Here is an 8,292-nt window from a genome sequence, read left to right as displayed (position 1 = left end):
AGCGTTCGTCCTGTGCACCCCACGGTCACAGTACTTCTTTGCGATGGTATCTTTGTGCAGTGTCACGAAATCTTCTAGCACATCTAGGTGTTATAGCACTACTAAGTTTTCCCTCTCAAGGTCATTTTGTCGGCCCGAGCGTAACACATTCACTTCCCTATGACCATTGGTGTGACCTTCGCCTTCGAGCCTTCCACAGTGCTTGTTGACGGGCAAACCAATAAGAGGGTCTCCGGTGCCTACTAGATAACTCTCACAGAAAGAGATGCACTCTTTGGTCAGATATCCCTGGGCTATGCTTCCATCTGGACGGGACATGTTACGAACGAATCCTTTGATGACCCCATTCATCCTCTCAAACGGCATCATGATGTGCAGGAATGTCGGCCCTAGGTCGATGATGTCATCCATGATGTGGACACATAGATGCACCATGACAACAAAGAACGCGGGCGAGAAGTACATCTCTAGCTCATTCAGTATGACAACGACCTCTTCCTGTAGCCTATGGAGTTGCTTCACACTGATCGACTTTCGAGAGATAGCATCAAAAAAGTGGCATAGGTGAGTAAGCGTCTCACCCACATGTGTGTCCATAATCCCTCTAAGTGCAACCGGGAGTAACTGTGTCATCATCACATGACAGTCGTGAGACTTCATCCCACTGAACCTTTTTTTCGTCCAGATATCTACTTATCTTCCCATAGTATCCGGAACTAACTTTGATTCCGGCAAGGCACTTGAACAATTGATCGACCTCCTTCGGATCTAAGGTGAAGCAAGAGGGGGGGCAATATTGTTCTTCCTTCTTGTTTACTTTTTTGCCCCTATCTTCCGTCTGTCTCCGTCTCGGTCTCCTCTGACGACCTTTTACCGGGCATTTGGAGATCTTTCCTGATATTCAAAAATTCCAAGTCTTTTCTTGCCTTCGGCCCATCCTTGGTCCTCTTTGGCATGTTCATCAATTTCCAAGCAAACTCTCACGGATATTTTTTGTGATATGCATTTGATCAAGGCTATGAGGTGTGTCGAGTATGGGCCAGTATACCAAGTCCCAGAAAACAGATCTCGTCTTCCATACCTTCAGCAGGGGCTCCGGCACCTTTTTCTTCGTCTTTCTCGGCGAGGGGCACTCTTCCCAGTTCTTCAACAACTCATATATTTCTGCACCGCTACGCTTATGTGGAGGACCTCGATGCTCAGCCTTACCATTGAATAGATCTCCACGCTTTCTCCACGGGTCATCCTTCTCGAGCCATCTTGGATGCCCCATGTACACGATTTTCGAAGACGCGCCATCTTTCGATAGCTGCAGAGAAGTTGTATCATCCACGCACCTCGTGCATCTGCAATATCCGTGGCACACCTGGCCGGAGAGATAGCCGTAACTGAGATAGTCCTGCACCGTCGTGATCAGCGCGGCTCTCATGTAGAAATACTCTCCTTTGATTGCATCCCATGTCTTGGCCGGCGTTGTCCATAAGGTCTGTAGCTCCTCTTTCAGTAACCCGAGATACAGATTTATATCATTTCCCGGTTGTCTCGGCCCTTGAATAAGCATAGCCATGTGTATGTATTTTTCCTTCATGCACAACCAGGGGGAGGTTGTACATCCATACAAACATGGGCCATGTGCTACGATTGGTGTTCTGGTTGCCAAATGGATTCATTCCATCACTACTAGCGCCAAGCACGATGTTCCTTGGATCATTTGCAAAAAAATCAAATTCAGCATTTAATGCTCTCCACTGGCTAGCATCTGCGAGGTGTCTCAGCTTCGGCTCATCTTCGTCATCTGGCTTCACCCTCTCCGCGTGCCAGCGCATAAGCTTTGCTTCCTTGGGATCTACGAAATACCGTTGTAGACGCGGAGTGATCGGAAAGTACCATACAACTTTCTGTGGAGCTTTCTTTCCGGCCTTTTTATATCGTGAAGCATTGCACTTTGGACTGATGGTTTCTTCCGCGTGCTCGTTCCGATATATGATGCAATCATTGATGCATGTGTGATATCTAATGTGTGGCAGATCAAGAGGGCACACGATTTTCTTTGCCTCCTCGACACTAGTAGGACACATGCTTCCTGCGGGAAGAACCTTCTTTAGATACTTCAGAAGCTCATCCAGGCTTGCATCTGTCCATTTGTTTTTTGCCTTCGTCTTTAGAAGTTCTGGTGTGAAACTCAAGCGGGTCACCTCGGGATTGCAACCATCATACAAAGGATTCATCGAGTCTACCTCCAGTTGTGCCAGTTTGGACTCCTCTCTAGAAGCAGCCCTGTCGCTAGTCGTCTTCTTGCGAAGCAGGTCTCGAACATGCGGGTCCCGCATGGCTGAACTTAGTAGCGACGAAGACGGCGGCATGTCCGCGTCTTCTCCGCCTTGAACTGCTTCTTCGCCATCGACATTTCTGAGGCCGTCTTCCTCTTCGGGCACATAATCGGTCATCTCTTCGTCTGGTGGCCCCATGTCATTATTTCCTGCCCCGTCGACGTCCTCCTCCTCCTCATCATCATCATCTTCACTTATTCACCGAGTATGGCCATGCATGAAGCCATGCATGAGTAGGTGCGCCTTGAATGTACCACCCTCAAAGGGGTCGAGCCTGACTATTCCTTTGCATTTTCGACACGGACATAAAACATCCTTCAGTCTTTTTTCATACATGTCGTCCACAGCGGATTGCCAGTATCTTTCCACCATCCTTCCATTGACCTTCATGATCACCTGCGCGCGGAGCAAATATTATAACCACGTATATATGCATGCATGGATCAAATTCATACAAAAATTCGGCATGACCTTCCCTAAACATAGGACATATTGAGTTTTCCCGAAATTCGCCGAAACAGAACTGAATGGACATTTTGGCAAAACATAGGCAACTCATGTCACCCACATTATTTCATCAAATACACAATGTAGGCAACTCAAATTATGCCACACACAATTCGGTATATATATTCTCATATCACCCATATATATATATAGTTTCGGTCCTATCCACACAAACACCTTTTTTTGCTCACCTATGTGTCGAGGGGGATATCAAGCACCTTTCTTCTTAATTACCTAGTAGCTCTAGATATATAGATCTAACTAGCTAGCTAGCTAGGGAGGGAGAGAGCTAGGGAGATAGTGGGAGAGGAGAGGGAGATAAGAGGGAAGGCATTAATGGAAGGGGGTGGAGGGCAAAGAAGAGGGGGAGGGAGGGCATTAATGGAGGGGGTGGTGCATGGTGGAGGGCACAAAGAAGAGGGGGTGGTGGAGGGCAAAGAAGAGGGGGAGGGAGGGCTCTAATGGAGGGGTGGTGGAGGGGGAGCATTGAAAGGAACAAGCAAGGTGCAAGGAAAGGGGGAGAAAGGAAGGGTGAAGAAGAGAGGGGAGGAAGAAGGGGAAAGGTGGTAGGTGGCTGGCGGGCATAGCAGTAGCGCGGGTCACCTATACGCGCTACTGCTATGGCAACTTGCAAAATATCTACGGCTAGTGTTGCACTACCTATAGCGCGGGCCAAAAAAACACACTACTGGTAAAATGTTATCCATAGAAAAATTAGCAGTAGCGCTCTTAGATAAACAGGCTCTATAGATCCTAAACTAGCAGTAGCGCCGGTTGGGCGACAGGCGTTGCTGCTATTTTTTGATCAGGGGGTGTGGTGTGTTGCACTTAGCAGTAGCGTGGGTCTAGGTAACAAGCGCTGCTGCTAACAGATAACAATAGCGCTCTTTATAGCTAGCGCTACTACTAACTACTAGTAGCGTGGGGTCATTAACAAATGCTACTGGTAAACTTCTATCTATAAGCATTTTTCTAGCAGTGAATGGATATGTCATCAATACCTTTTGATCCTTCGTGATTTCCCTCAACAATTGGATCATGGTCTTCCGATGTACCAACACCAAAATTTGTGTGCACACTCGTGCTGGGTTCTGGATGTCCAACATCCTTCAGGTGTCCTTCAACCCTAGGTTGAATATCAACATCTTGTTGACTTGCATTTACTATTTGAGGATTCCTCATTCCCCTTGGACGCTTCTACAAAGCCTTGTCCTTTGTGTCCAGATTCCTCCCCCTCTTAGGTGGCTGAGTAGATCTATGGGTCACATCCACTCTCTCTGGTACATTCATAGCAGGAACATTTGATTTTGCGACACCTTTATAATCAGTAAATGCATCTGGCAGATTATTTGCAATATTTTGCAAATTTATAATCTTTTGAACCTCCAGTTCAGACTCATTCGTACGTGGATCTAAGGACTGGATGCCTTTCACATCCCAATCTATTTCTCGGCATTCTTTGTGGTTATTCTCTCCCCCTAATGCCGGGAAATTGTCCTCATCAGAAATGCAATCAGCGTACCGGGCTGTAAACAAATCCCCTGTCAGGGGTTCCAGGTACTTTGATTGACGGAGAATTCTACCCCACATAGATCCCCATTCGTCTATGAGGGCCCATTGATGTACGCTGCGGTGGTGAGATCGATACATATACCACGCAACCGAATTGCTGCAGATGGGAAATACTTGGTTGGTTTCCACGTACTAACTGCAACGGGGAGACCGTATGATATGCAGTTGGTCGAATTTGTATCAATTCTGCAGCATGTAAAACTGCATGACCCCAACATCAAGCTGGAAGATTACTATTCTGCAGGAGTGGTCTTGCTATGAACTTGATCCTCTTGATAAGTGATTCTGCAAGACCATTCTGGGTATGTACATAAGGTACTGAGTGCTCCATAAAAATGCCCAAAGCTGGGCAGTAATCATTAAATGCTCGTGAACTAAATTCCGCAGCATTATCCATTCTGATGGCTTTTATCCTATGCTCAGGATGATTTGCTCTCAATTTAATGATCTGAGCAATTAGCTTTGCAAAAGCATGGTTTCTTCTTGATAGTAGACACATATTTGACCATCTCGTTGATGCATCAATTAGGACCATGAAATATCTAGATGGTCCAGATAACGGTTGTATTGGACCACAAATATCTCCTTGAATGCGTTCAAGGAAATTAAGTGGCTCATCCTTTAATTTCACATAAGATGGCCTTGTGATCAATTTCCCAGTTGCACATGTTGTGCATACAAAATCCGATGATTTTGGGAACTTTCTATCCGTTATGTTGTGTCCAATAGAACCATCAATAATTGTTCTCATCATCCCAATACCAGGATGACCCAGGCGACCATGCCAAATCTTGAACTTATCAAGATTCTGAAAAACTATCTTGTACGCCATATGCGTCTCTGGTTTAATGTATGTATAATACAACCCAGAAGATAGAGAAGGCAAATTCTCAAGGACTTCCTTTCGAAATCCCTTTTGCTGAGTTATGAGTAGGCATTCAGTCCCACTCTCTTCATTAGTTTCCACATGAAAACCATTTTTGCGGGTATCCTTAAAACTCAGCAAGGTACGAGTAGAATCTGGATACAGTAGAGCATCCTGGATTACCAATTTAGTACCCATAGGAGTGTAATTGTAGCTTGACCAGAACCAACAATTACCGTGTCTCGACTAGCAATTGTCATGACACTTCCATTACTCTTCTTGAGTGTCTGAAAATACTTCATCTCCCTAAGTATCGTGTTAGTAGATGCACTATCCACTAAACACATTTCCTCCTTCATTGTATTATTCCTTGAAGTTCCTTTTTCTTCTCCGGCGAGTTCCTGTGTGGCCTATCGCTCTCGCTGGAGAGAAGTGTGTGATAACATGTAAAAGAACAGTGCAATGAACAGTAATCACTGATATTGATTGATTCGATGATGTACAAATATATACCTACTGAAGAGGCGCATCGCATACGTGCGATGGTTACAATAGGCACGATTGGAACGACGCGTCCGTTGCTAATAGGATGCGATCGTTCGGGAGCGAAACCGACTGTCCGTTCCACAGACAGAGATTCTATGTAATTAAACTAATTAATTAAATCCTAACAATTCTCACTACTAGTGTGTGGAATACTACTGCTTAGGGCGTGTGATGGTGCTACCTTTAGCAATGCAACCTAGAACAACTGCAATGAAACCTGGTACATATTTTCTAGGACCACAAATGTACCAGATAACAGTAAGATATACCATATACTCACTTATTTCCGAACGAAGGGAGTAGTTCATTATGTTTGCATAATATGTTCTTCGTCTTCTCTAAATGTCATACATGACCTCCATTCCATAATACTAACGACAAGTATTATGGAACTCGGGGAGTATAAGATAAGAGTATGTTATCAATAATTGTACATGCAAGCCCTTACCATTTTGACCTTTATTCTTTAAGAAGAATTTTATTGTATTATCTCACTTGTGGTTCCATTCCGAACGTGAGCCTTTTCATCCAAAAAATACATTGCATCATCTGAATTCGTTGTGGTCCCCGACCAACGCACAGAAACTACCTAAAGAAAGGACGGGATCCCTCCCGCCAACGTGGGGGGGGGGGGGGGGGGGGGGGGGTTGGGGAGGGGGTACCGACAACTATAGGGGTGAGGCAGTGTAACCATTTTATCTTCTCCATCGCATGTAGAGGACCGACAATGAATGCCCGTGTTAATTCATATTTTTGGACTGTAACTAATTTGACCTTAAATTTTTAAGAAGAATTTGACCTCAGTTGCAAGCGAACTGGTATGTAAAGCACGCATACCGGCTTGAACATTCTCTTCCGATCGGTCCACATCCAATGCAGCATCATTTATTTTGTGCGCGCACGCACGGGTATACCCCGCGGTATGACCCTACCGGAAGTATGACCCGGATGGACTTGGCGACTCACTAGTGACCCGCCCGAAGACTGGCGATTCACTAAGTGACCCAACCGGATCTCTCCACTCACTAATGACCAGGCCGGGCCTGGTGACTCATTGGTTACCCGGCAAGCGGGTCAGAGGAATAATAAGGCCGAAGGCCTAGAAGGCGGCTTATAAGAAGACCAACTCAAGGTGCATGTCCGATGGGCCGGCTTAAGAGAAAAGGCATAAGGAATATTCTCTTACAAAGAAAGCAAGACTAGGATTCCACTTGTAATAAAATAGTCCTAGTCCTACTAGGACTCCACATGTAACCCGCCCCTCTAACTTATATAAGGAGGGGCAGGGCACCCCAAGAGGGACAGACAAGTTGAGACGGACAAGTCAATAGCTCTCGAGATAGAGGTAGCGAAACCTCGCCCTTATAATCGTGAGCACCATCATCATCAATATCAATGAAGAAGGATGTAGGCTTTTACCTCCACCGTGAGGGGCCGAACCTGGTAAAACCTCGTGTCTCTCGTCCCACTCAACCCCTCTCAAGCTACCACATAGATGCATTGGCCTAACATGAGCTGGCCTTTCATGAACCATCTTCTGGGCCACCGGGTCTTGTCGTTCCTCTGACCCGCCCGCCGGGTCACCCATGAGTCGTCAGGCTCGGGCGGGTCATTTAGTGAATCGCCCAGGGCGGGTCATTAGTTCGCCACGTCCGGCCGGGTTATACTTCCAGCCGGGTTACACCGCGGGGTATATCCCCAACAACATCTGCCGTGACAATTCCACGACAACACTGGTATATACAAGTTTTCCGCAGCATCTTGCGATGATGCATGCTTCAGTCCTGTTCACACACTCTAAGAATAAGCACACATAACACAGCACAGCAAACAGTAACCTTGGTCGCTATCATCCTAATCGGAGAGATGCGTATTTTTTAGACACCTCGTTTCCGGGATCCTGCTGGAAAGCTCTTGTGTATTCGTGAAAGATCATGCTAATTAACTAACAATTCGTATTAGCATGACAAATCCATCGCGCTCCCACAGTAGATTAACCAGCTGATGAGATCCATGACCAGCAATTGTCTTTCAAGCAACGTTGCTTTCAAGAGATTAAATTAGTTGATGGGATCCATGACCAATAATTGTCCTTTAATTTCCCTGATGCGTGTTGAGTGTTAACCAGTATATGGCCGCAACTAGTAGTCATCCTTGCACGTACATACATACAAATTAATATATTTCCTTTCGTCCCATAAATGTACTATAAGTTGATGGCCGGACGAGAGGGGAAGTAGGAGGCGTGCGTATACGTACCAGCCGTTCGAGATCACGAGCACGGCCAGGATAACAGTCATGAGCATCATTGTCTAAGCACAGCTTGTGATCGAGCTCATGATTAAACTAGTTCTCAATCATATGTGGTCGCGGTTCCGATCGCCTGCTGCGCTGAGTCGCTGTCGCTGCATACGTTGGTCGGCAGGACACCGTTTTCTTGTATCATCTCACTTGTGGTTCCATTCCGAACGT

The sequence above is a fragment of the Aegilops tauschii genome, chromosome 2, assembly GCF_002575655.3.
Source record: "Aegilops tauschii subsp. strangulata cultivar AL8/78 chromosome 2, Aet v6.0, whole genome shotgun sequence".
NCBI classification, from domain to species: domain Eukaryota; kingdom Viridiplantae; phylum Streptophyta; class Magnoliopsida; order Poales; family Poaceae; genus Aegilops; species Aegilops tauschii.
This window is presented reverse-complemented; position numbering follows the sequence as displayed.